At 37.3% G+C, this 11,458-nt stretch overlaps 1 pseudogene across 1 annotated transcript; it reads right to left on the bottom strand.

Moving 5' to 3' along the window:
- Positions 1-8,025: 8,025 nt before the first annotated feature.
- LOC149554246 (G-type lectin S-receptor-like serine/threonine-protein kinase At2g19130 pseudogene) lies at positions 8,026-10,620 on the bottom strand (annotated as a pseudogene). Its single transcript, XR_016353439.1, has one exon. The product of XR_016353439.1 is annotated as a G-type lectin S-receptor-like serine/threonine-protein kinase At2g19130 pseudogene (transcript).
- Between the last annotated feature and the right edge of the window lie 838 nt (positions 10,621-11,458).

The following is an 11,458-nucleotide window of genomic DNA, read 5'->3' as shown; positions in this document are numbered from 1 at the left end:
TTGACTTGTAGTGCATTATTCTACATAGGGTAAAATTTCAAAATTTGTCATCCTTAAAAAGTATTCAGATGTTACTTTCCACCAACATAATTAGAAAAAACATCAAATTTTCTCCTTCAACAAAACAAATATCACCCTTTACCTTTTATTTATTTATTTTATATTTTTCCTCTACATTGTCTCCTTCATGAAAATTTATTATCTTAATGACTTTTGAAAGACCAATTTGACTTCCTTTATTCAAAACTATAATAGTACAACAATTATGAAACTCAATTTCCTCATTTCTAAAAGAAAAAGCGGACCACTATTCAAGTCTCCAACCAAAAAATCCTCAAAAGTGCCTACATTTACCTCTACTTAGGTTTCTCAAATTCAATTATGTCAAATTTATGTATTGCTTTAATAATTTTCTCTAGATTTTTAATCTTATCAAGAAAACTACTAAAATTTGATTTTACCTCACCTTCTACTACAACCTTTGTCCCACCTCAAATCTTATTAGAGAAGAGAACAACTATTAAGATGCTTCATCCACAATGATAGTGAGCCTATCTTCTATAGAGAGGAGAACAAATATCATCTGGTAAAAGATGGGATTGAGAATATTGTGAGAGTCCATTGAGTGCATTGTTTTCTCCTGTTACCTTAAGACAAATGGAGAGAATTGTAAATGCCAGAAAAGAATTCTTTGGGTACTAAATTCTATACCTCAAAAAGAGGCAACCCAACATTAACCTCTTGCCTCTTCCTATCAAGGATAGCCTATATAATAGTAGGTGAAAAGGAACTAGCATCTTGAATGTCATCTCTAATCTAAATCAAGCTTTCAAGAATAGATTGATAAGTGTTCTTATATATATATGCACATATACACAAATGCACTCACATGCACACATAGATACATGTTATATATATGCATATGACGGATGTTTATACACATATATGCATACACATAGATATATATAAACACACACAACTATATATATGTGTATATATTAAAAATGAACATTTTAGTAAAGGAAAATATCTAGAAATAGGCATGAGAAAACCAACTAGGAAGCACTTTCATTTAGAAGCCTCATTGTTGAAAATTATAATGGGGTTTCCTTGACCCCACTAGTATATGTAGAGGTTTCAATCAAAACCCCCATGGTTAATGCTTTGATCGAAACCTCCTTGAAGAACTTCATTCTAACATATAATTTGATGGGGGGATTGTATAGGCAAACATACAAACAAACAAGGGAATTGCTTCCAAAGAAATTACAAACTACATCATAGAATGTAGCTACAAACTAAATTGGAAAAAAAATGAAGTTTTTTCTTAAAAACATACAAATATTGGTATTGAAAAATCAATAATAAAAAATGTTAGAATTGTAACAAATTTGAAGCATCATATCTCTCAAAAACAAATTTCCTTGCCTAGTATGTAACCTTAAAATTTCTTAATGGAAAAGTTGTCATGAGTCCACTTGAAGATTGTGTTAGAATCTGAAAAGATTAATAACCCAAAAAACTAGTGCAAAGAATAAATATCTAAACTATGAATGCAAATGATACAAAATCAAAATAGCAACATAGAGTTAGTCTCCAAGAGAGTAATGCAAATGCTAGAAGAAAAATAACATTAAGAGGATGCAAAAAAAAGAGATGCAAATACAAGCTAGGTAGCATGCTTATATAGGCTAGGAAGAGGGAGGAGGTGGCAACACCAACCAAAGAGGAGCAACCATCTCTCAGACTAAAGATAGCAAAGTATCTTCCCAAGATAGCTAATGGATGCTCACATGTAGGAAGGTGACACCTCACAACCATTCAGCTAATAAGACATGCTTTATTAACCTAAGCAAGATTATTAAAAGTGTAGAAAAAACCTAGCAAAATAGGAAAAATAAAAAACTACACTAACACCCCCCCATAAGCAAAGCTTAGGTGGATGTAGAAATGGGTCCTGACAAATCAAGCCTGATGGGGTACCCATGTACATAAGATTTTCCAAAAGAGAGATAAAAGAGACCCACCAAAAAAAAGGTTAGGACTCCGAGTGAGAGGAAGAGCCCCCCCCAAAAGATGAAGCATCGTGCACCCCTACCAAAGCTCGCAAATGAAGGAACTTGCTCTCAGTGAAGGGTTTGGTGAAAATATCAGCAACTTTCTCTAAAGTCAGACAATAGCGAAGGTCAATGACATGACCATGGATGAGCTCTTGGATGTAGTGCATGTGGACCTCTATGTGTTTGGTCTGCTGATGATGAATTGGATTCCGTGAGATCTGAATGGTACTCTGGTTGTCACAAAATATGACTAATGGTCATCTAATTTGGATACCAAACTCAGTGAGAAGATGTTGAAGCCAAATGGCCTTAGTGGCAGCATTTACAACCCCCTAATACTCAGTCTCAGTAAACGATAGAGCAATAACAGACTCCTTTTTTCTCAACTAACAAACAGGACCTGACCCAAGTGAGAAGCTATACCCTGAAGTAGACTTGTGATCCTCAGAATCACCTACCCAATCTGAATCTGTGTAGCCCACCAAATCAAGCTCAATACCTACTGCGTAGTGAATCCCACAACTATGAGAACCCTGAATGTAGTGACGAATTCGCTTGGTTTCTTTCCAGTACAGCTCATGGGGCTCCTGCATGAATCAAGAGACCATTCCTATAGCATAGGAGATGTCAAGTCTCGTATGAGTTAGATAAATAAGACTCCCAACAAGTTGGTAGTACAAAGTGCCATCAACAAGTGGAGAAGAACATTCAGCCTCAAGTTTGAGTCCAGAAAGGAAGGGAGTCAGAGCAGGTTTTACAGTCAGCCATATGAAACCTCAAGAGTAAATCTAGATCATACTTGGACTGTTGATGGCGATCCCAGAAGGAGACTAAAGGATCTCAATCCTAGGAAAGTAATGCAACAAGCCCAAGTCAGTTATCAAAAAACTGTCCTGAAGGGCCACTTTGACAGCCTTAATGGTGGGTGAAGAACTTCCTATGATCAGCAAGTCATCAACATACAAAACCAAAAATAGAAGTGAATCACTCTGTTGCAAAATGTAGACATTAGGATCAGAATGGCACCGAGTGAACCCAACTGATAGAAGGAAGGAGCCCATCTTGGCATACCAGGCTCGAGGATCTTGTTTGAGGCCATAAAGAGACTTTTGAGGATGTCACACAAGTGAAGAATCTTGAAGGAAGCCTTATGGCTGCTCCATGTAGATCTCCTCATGAAGGTCACCATGAATAAAAATACTCTTCACATCCATCTGATGTACTTCCCAATGATTAGTTACAACAATGGCAAGAACAATTCGAATGGAATTCATTTGGGAAACTGGCACAAAAGTCCCAAAGTAGTCAATCCTAAGAACTTGGGAGAATCCTTTGGCAACCAAGCGAGCCTTCTATTTGTCAACTAACCCATCTACTGCAAATTTTTTCTGATAGATCCACTTACATCGAAGAAGTTTTCTTCCTTTATGAAGAGGGACAAGATCCCAAGTGTGGTTCCTAATCAAGGAACTATACTCTTCCTGTATAGTTGTATCCCACTCAGGAATACCAGAAGCCTCATGAAAGGATTGTGGATCTGAGGCAGTAGCAATGAAGACATGTGGAGCATCCTAGAATTGTGAATGAGTTCGCCTGCTGTCTAATGGATCCCCAACCCAATCACCTATAGAATGCAAGGTCTGTCTAGCCCAAAGCGGACAAGAAGATGGAGAATCTAGAGGGGAATCATTAACCTCTGAATGATGACTAGGAGAGGAAGGAGGTGAGTTCTCTGAATCACTTTCTAATTAGAAGTAGAGGTAGAAGACTGTTCAGGTGAATCTGACTCATCAGAAGATCTGTCATGTATTCCAAGTGACTCTAATGTCAAGGTAGAAGGAGTTGGAGAAGTGATAGAAAGTGAAATTGAAGATCCCTCCTCAAATTGAACACTCTTCTCAATGAATAACTCATGTGTAGTAGGCTGGAGTAATCGATAACCCTTCACACCATCAGGATAACCTACAAATATGCAAGGTCTGCTTTGAGGATCCAAGGCATTATGTTTCTCTATAGGAATGTGGGCCCATGCAGGGGAGCCAAAAACTCGAAAGTGCTTAACTGATGGTTTTTGACCGCTCCAAGCTTCAAAATGAGTAACTCCCTTCAAGGCTCGGTGAGGAACATGGTTCTAGCTATAACAAGCATAGTTAATGGCTTATGCCCAATACTGTGGTGCTAGAGATCTAGAGTGAATCATACAATTTGCCATTTCCTGCAAGGATCTATTCTTCCATTATGCAACACCATTTTGTTGAGGATTGTATGGAACTGAATGTAAATCAATCCCCTCTAAAGTGCAAAATCTTTCAAACTCATGGTTGACATACTCACCACCATTGTCTGTGCACAAAACCTTGATGGCTTTCCCAGATTGCATTTCTTAAAAAAATTTGAAGTCTTGAAAATGATCAAATACCTCTGACTTCTGTTTGAGAAAGTATACCCATGTATATCGAGAAAGGTCATCAATGAATGTGAGGACATATTGAGCCCTGCTGAAAGAAGGATGTTGAAATGGACTAGCCAAATCACTGTGAACTAACTCTAGTATCTGTGAAGCTCTCCATACCTTACTTTTGTCAAACTTTTCCTTAGGATGCTTACCAAGAATGCAATCTTGGAAAACACCTCCTAAGAATTGAACTGAAGGCAACCCTGTGACCATGCTCTGTTGGTTGATCTAATGCAAATAGAAAAATTTAAGATGGCTAAACCACTCATGCCATAATTTACTCACATCATTAGAGTGAGTGAGGAAAATAGATGAACGAGGATCAGGAACAAAGTGAGAAAATAGATAGAGTCATGACTGATGATCTGCTCTCCCAACTGCAACTACATAATCACTATGCAACTCATCTATCTCCACTGAATCAGCAGTGAACTCAACTCGCTTGCCTAAACTTGTGTGAGTGATCTGGTATATTGATAGGAGATTAGTTGATAATGAGGGCACACAAAGAACATCATGGAATGTGCCATCCCCCACATCAACAGACCCTCTCCCACACACCTCAATAGGAGTGTCATCACCCATCAAAATAGAAGGCATAGTACATGGCTCCAAGGATGCAAGCTCTTCCTTAGATGAAGCCATGTGGTGCGAAGCACCTGAATCAAGAACCCAAGTGGATGGTGAGGAAGCAACTGCAACAAGAGCCTTGCCCTTTCCTTTCCCCTTGTTGTTTTCTTTTGACTTGTTAGAATCTTCATTAGAACTTTGTTTGAGAGACTCAGGAACACTAATATTATTCTTCTCAAGAATGTATGTCAAGTGATCAATTTGTTTCTTCAAACATTTATGTTCATCATGACCAGGTCTTTTACAATAGGCACATTTAACCTTTTCTTTCTTAGGCTTATCGCCCTTAGAGGATGAGGTATCAATAGTTGCTTTTGAAGAAATTGGTATCTGATCCTTCATTTCCTCACTATTATTTTGTTTCTCATCCTTACTATTGTTGGTACTACTTTGTCCTTTTTGTTCTTTTGTGCCTTGGTTGGTAGCCAAGGCATGTGACTTAGAGGACTTAAGAGTGACCATCTAGATTAGCTTTTCCTATTCTCGAGTGAGATTGATAGAAAAATAATCTAGAGATGGCATTGTGAATTGAGTACCAAGTGCACCCTTAGTAGCATAGAAGGTAGAGACAAACATAGAATATTCTGAACTTAGCTTAGAGAGAATACTAAGAATTAGTTGTTCATCTTTCTTTTCAATTCCACATTGTTTTAACTGCAGTCTTAGTGATTTCAATTTGGTGAAGAAATCTTGGATTGTGTTGAAATTGCCTGGACTTAAACTAATTAATTCATTTTCCAACATATGACCCCTCATTGAATCTTTTGTGCCAAATAGTGTTTCTAGCTTTGTCCATACTTCATTTGGTGTATCCAAAGACTCAATGTGAAATAGCAAGTCAGGAGAAATAGACAAAAACAATGTTCCATATGCCTCATCACATTTGTTAAACCACTTAGGCTTATCTTCATCTTTATCAGGTTTAGTTTCAAGTCCCATAGTTATCCTATTTAATCCAGCTTTCCTTAAGTGAATTGTCATGTGTGATTTCCACTCAAAGTAATTGTATGGAGTTAGGATGGGCATATTTGTTTGATTCATGATGAAGAAATGCAGAGAAGAAATGCTAAAAAGAAGAGAACCCAGCCATGACAATGCCCTCCCCCCCCCCCCCCCCCCCACCCCCTTTTTACTCAATCAAAGAATCTCGCCAAGGAAATATGATTTGGCACTTTATTTTAGTGCATTTACAACTACCACTAGAAATAAATACTTAGTGGTATTGATTTCAATGCATTACAAACCCTCATGAAGAGCATATGCTGAAAGTGAAACTTGGGAAAAATAATCAAGTTAACAAATAGCACCAATATGATCTACTTGAAAAATGATGCACTTTCAAAAAAAGAATCACCCTAATACGAGGTCGTATGAGAAAGTTATGATCCTTTGAAGTTTTCAAAATGTGAATTGTGCACAGTCACGACCGAGAATCTGCAATTTTTGAAGAATTCATGCATGAAAATCAAAAAACAACTCCACTAGTGGATAGAGCACAAAAAAATAGCGAAGGTCATGACAAGAATCATCAAAATCGGAGTCTATATGAGCAAGAATGAGACATTTGAAAATTGCGTAAATCTGTGACTGCCAATGGAGAGGGGTATTGCTGTAGCTTTTTGTGCTCGATTCTAAAAATATATAGCTTGCATGCAAAAACTAAGAGATACCAAGATAGTTTTCTAGTGCTGCGAACAAAACTCAAAAAGCATTTTTCTTGGTGATGTACAGAAGATGTTCCTGTAGTGTAAATCAAATACTTTTAATAGTAAAAAATGGCTCCAAAAATTAAAAAATGACCCCAGCAACCAAAATATGACATGCAAATGCTGGAATAGCTTCCTAATTCCATTAATGGCATGCTGAAACCTACAATACTGATTGAAAACTCCAAATATGCAAGTTGGTTGTCAGATTTGAGATTGAAACCCCAAAGAAAAACCATTTTTGTCAAAACTTTTCTGATTCTCAAGATCATCCAAAGACGCAAGAGAAGAGCATACTTTGTTTTTCAAAAAATTACAATAAAATTTATTAGCCCCCCCTGAATCTCTCAAATAAGGAAACTAAAATCTACTCTTGCACATACAAAAGCTCTAATACCATGTTAGAATCTGAAAAGATGAATAACCCAAAAAACTAGTGCAAAGAATAAATATATAAACTATAAATGCAAATGATACAAAATCAAAATAGCAACATAGAGTCAGTCTCCAAGAGACTAATGCAAATGCTGGAAGCAAAATAGCATTAAGAGGATGCAAAAACAAGAGATGCAAATACAAGCTAGGTAGCATGCTTATATAGGCTAGGGATAGGGAGGAGGTGGCAACACCAACCAATGAGGAGCAACCATCTATCGGACTAAAGATATCAAAGTATCTTCCCAAGATAGCTAATGGATGCTCACATGTAGGAAGGTGACACCTCACAACCATTCACCTAATAAAACATGCTTTATTAACCTAAGCAAGATTATTAAAAGTGTAGAGAAAACCTAGCAAATAGGAAAAATAAAAAACTACACTAACAGATTGAAGATACTTGCTTTGATACTATTTTGAGTTATCAACTCTACTGCATCTCTTGAACTTCTAATTATGCTTTTATTTCATCTTCAAGGCGAATCAAAGAATGTGACTCAACATGTTGATCTGAACACTAAACACAATCTAAGCCAAAAAAATTGTAAATAATTGTCAATTCTATTGTTAGAACCACAACTAGCAAAAATAACTTTCATGAGGGAGACTAACATTTTCCTAAAGAGATGATATATTCGAGGTGATTATTATTGTACAATAGCTATGCTTTTATTGGCTACAATGAGAAAGAGAGACTAATCAAATGCAAGGTCAAGCTCAATAACTAGCCAAATGATGACACATAATCCAAAATAGAAATAAATAAAATAAAATAACATCTTAATTTACACCTAAAAGCTGATAATATGATGCTTAAGTGAAATATGTGAAAAAACTACATTTACTACAACAACTTATTAAGTTATCGTTATACAACTACCGGACCAGACCATATTTGATACCCATGTACAACACTGTGAAAAGTAATTTAAAATAAATAAATAAAGCCCACCTGAAGAAAGAAAGCTCCTCCCAATCTCTAATAAGCACAATGATCCTCGATAAGTACGCGTAAGCACCTCTCATATTGTTCTACATTTGCATCAAATTTGTCTTCCAATATCTGAACAACTTGTGCCATGGTTGGCCTCGTATTCTCGTCCTCTTGAATGCACAAAATGCACACCACAATTGCTCTTCTCACCTCTTCAACATCTGCCTTGTCTGCAATCCTCTCATCCACAATACCGATGGTGTTTCCCTTCACAATTTGAGTTGCTGCCCAGGTGGGAAAGTAGTGCTGAGATTCCGGCACACTCAGATCATTATTTCTCCGGCCTGAGATTATTTCGAGCAGGGTCATGCCAAAGCTGTACACGTCCACCTTCACTGTTATTGGCACTCCGCTCAGCCACTCGGGAGCCAAATATCCTATCGTTCCTCTTATTGTCGTGAGCACTTTGCTGAAATCTCTGCCAACAAGCTTTGCTAGTCCAAAATCAGCCACTTTGGGGGAGAAATTTGCGTCTAAAAGAATATTCTCTGGCTTGATATCGCAATGGATGATGTGATCTCTGCATTCTTCATGGAGATAAAGCAATCCTCTTGCAGTGCCCAAAGCGATTCGAAATCTGGTTTTCCAGTCTAAAACCTTGTCTTCTTCTTCTTCTTCTATAGATTTACGGGACAAGAAAGAGTTGAGAGATCCGTTGTGCATGTACTCATAAACAAGCATTCTGTGAGACCCCTCCACGCAGAAACCCATGAGCCTCACCAAATTCACATGATGGATGTTTCCAATGCTGCTGATTTCTGCACGGAATTGCTTTTCCGCTTGTGCGCAATCCTCTAACATTTTCACGGCTACAAGTGTATTGTCTGACAAAGTTCCTTTGAAGACACAGCCAAATGCTCCCTTTCCCAACTCATGTCTGAATTTGCTGGTGGCAATTTTAAGGTCTTTGTAGGTGAATATTCTGAGCGAGGTTGGTGTGCCGTCGCCCTCTACTTTCTCAAGCTGTCTTCTACGCCTTCGCTGGATAAAAACCCTTGCACCGATTAACAGAGCAATGCCCAGGGGAATTGAAATGGAGAGCACAAGCACCATACTTCTTTTTCCTCCTCCTCTCTTGGCTGACAACTGTGACGCATCAGCAGCAGCCAAGCGAATGAAGAATGGCTGGTCTTCAAAAGAATTAGAATTAGAATGGACGCTTAGGAGATCGCCAAACCACAACTTACAAATAGCAGGATTGGAATCAGTGAAAGAAAAGGCTGTGCAGGAGCAATTGTTGAGACAAACAGTTTTGCATCCTTGTAGACTAAACGACTCCTGAATATATTGAACCTTTTCTTTATCAGATATGGACTTGTCGGTGACTTGGAGGAAACCATCGGTGGAGCAATTTAATGGAGTATCTCGAGCACAGCCGCTTAACCACCAGTCCTGAGAACTCCAGGAAGTGGCGTTCCTTGGGTGGAAGCCATCCATACATCTGCATGACTGAACATTTTCTTGCTTGAAGCAGACTCCATAAGCCCCGCATACTCCGTACACGCCACATGTTGATTGGGGTCTATCCCAAGCCACGAACCAGCCGTCATTAACCCAATAGTAAATTGATAACAGACCGTTCGGTTTGAGAACAATCCTCAGAAACTTCGGAGCAACATTGGGTGTAAACCAGAACGTGTAGTACATTCTTGTGGGAGAAAACGTTACGAATTCAGCGATGTAGGAAGAATCAGCTCTCGGCTCTGGGATGTTGCTAAAGTGGGTATCAGTCCACTCTCCCACGCTGTAATATGAAACACCATTTTCGTACTGTAGTAAATATTCTGTCTTTCCCGGGGATGGATTCATCTGGTCAATGAATTTCCCAGGCGCTGGATCCACTGAGCTCTTCCAAGACTTCACTTTTATGCCTTTCCAAAACTTCATCGTAGGCATAAAATGATCTGTGGGATATGCGAAACTCTCCCACACAATCTCAGAAGTGTTTTGAGCTCTCAGAAGAACAAAGTTGCCAGTGTCGAGTATGGAAGCCATGGATGCCTTGGCTTGCTGAGTATCATTACTCGACCAAATTACTTCTCCTTGCAAATCAGAGACACTGAGATAACCAGATTTAGACAGAGACAAAACACCGGGCATGTTTTTGATAGGAGTTTCTCTGTTAGCCACCCAAATGATGGTCTTCTCAGAGATTTGGGCATACCAGACGCCAACATACCAGTTGCTGGTTCCGTTGGGATTAAAGAATCCCAATTCAAAAGTGCCATTCTTTGAAATGATGGTCTGCTTTTCCCTTAGAGAAGAGCCGAGAGAGATTGTGTCTCTTCCTGCAACTAATGGATAGCAGTTGCACATGATAAGAAGGAAAATGAAGCGTTTCAAACATTTCAATGCTAAGTGATTCTTCAGGTACCGATCCATTTTTCTTCCGGGTGCGTGTTGTCTGTCTAAAATTCATATGATCACAAACCCATGTTAATAGCTTCGAAAACAGGATCTCTTTGAGATGGTCAGTAGATTACGGGCCATACAATTTTAATTTGACGTGTATCCCTTTGAAATGGTCAATAGATTACAGGCCATAGAATTATAACTTGGCGTGTTGTAAAAGATATCATAAAATATTTTCTATTTATCAGCTTTTAATATTTTTCATAAAATTTGGGACCCCGTAGCAGTTTTTAATATTTTAATTATTTTCTTAAAATTAGTTGAGGTTAGGGACCAAGGTAATAAATAGAATGTCAGAAACTCATGCAATAATAGAGCAATGATCTTGACATTAAAAATTAATTATTATGAGTTAAGTAGTATATAGTTTTATAATTCAAATTTATACATGTTTCATGATTTAGAATTTAATTTAAATTATGTTTAAGTAATTTATATTCTTATATGTATATCATGCATAATTTTTAAAGTCATATTTATACATATTCAATATGATTTAGAATTTTATTTAAATTATGTTTTAATTAATTTGTATTCTTATATAGTACCTATATACATGTAATGATATTTATAATAATCTTAATATTTTAAAAGGATAGATAATACATAATTTTGTAAATCATCTTTATGCATATTTCATGATTTAGAGCTTAATTTAAATTATGTTTTAATTAATATATATTCTTATAAATTGATAAGTATAAAATATTTTCACAAGTCATTCTGATTTCACTATTAGGATTTAGCTATGTAATTCCTAAGT

Source organism: Cupressus sempervirens, chromosome 6 (genome assembly GCF_028749045.1).
Source record: "Cupressus sempervirens isolate cs-2001-9-10 chromosome 6, ASM2874904v1, whole genome shotgun sequence".
Classification (NCBI taxonomy): Eukaryota; Viridiplantae; Streptophyta; class Pinopsida; order Cupressales; family Cupressaceae; genus Cupressus; species Cupressus sempervirens.
Note: the sequence above shows the minus strand (reverse complement) of the source record. Positions and strands in the feature narration are given on the sequence as shown.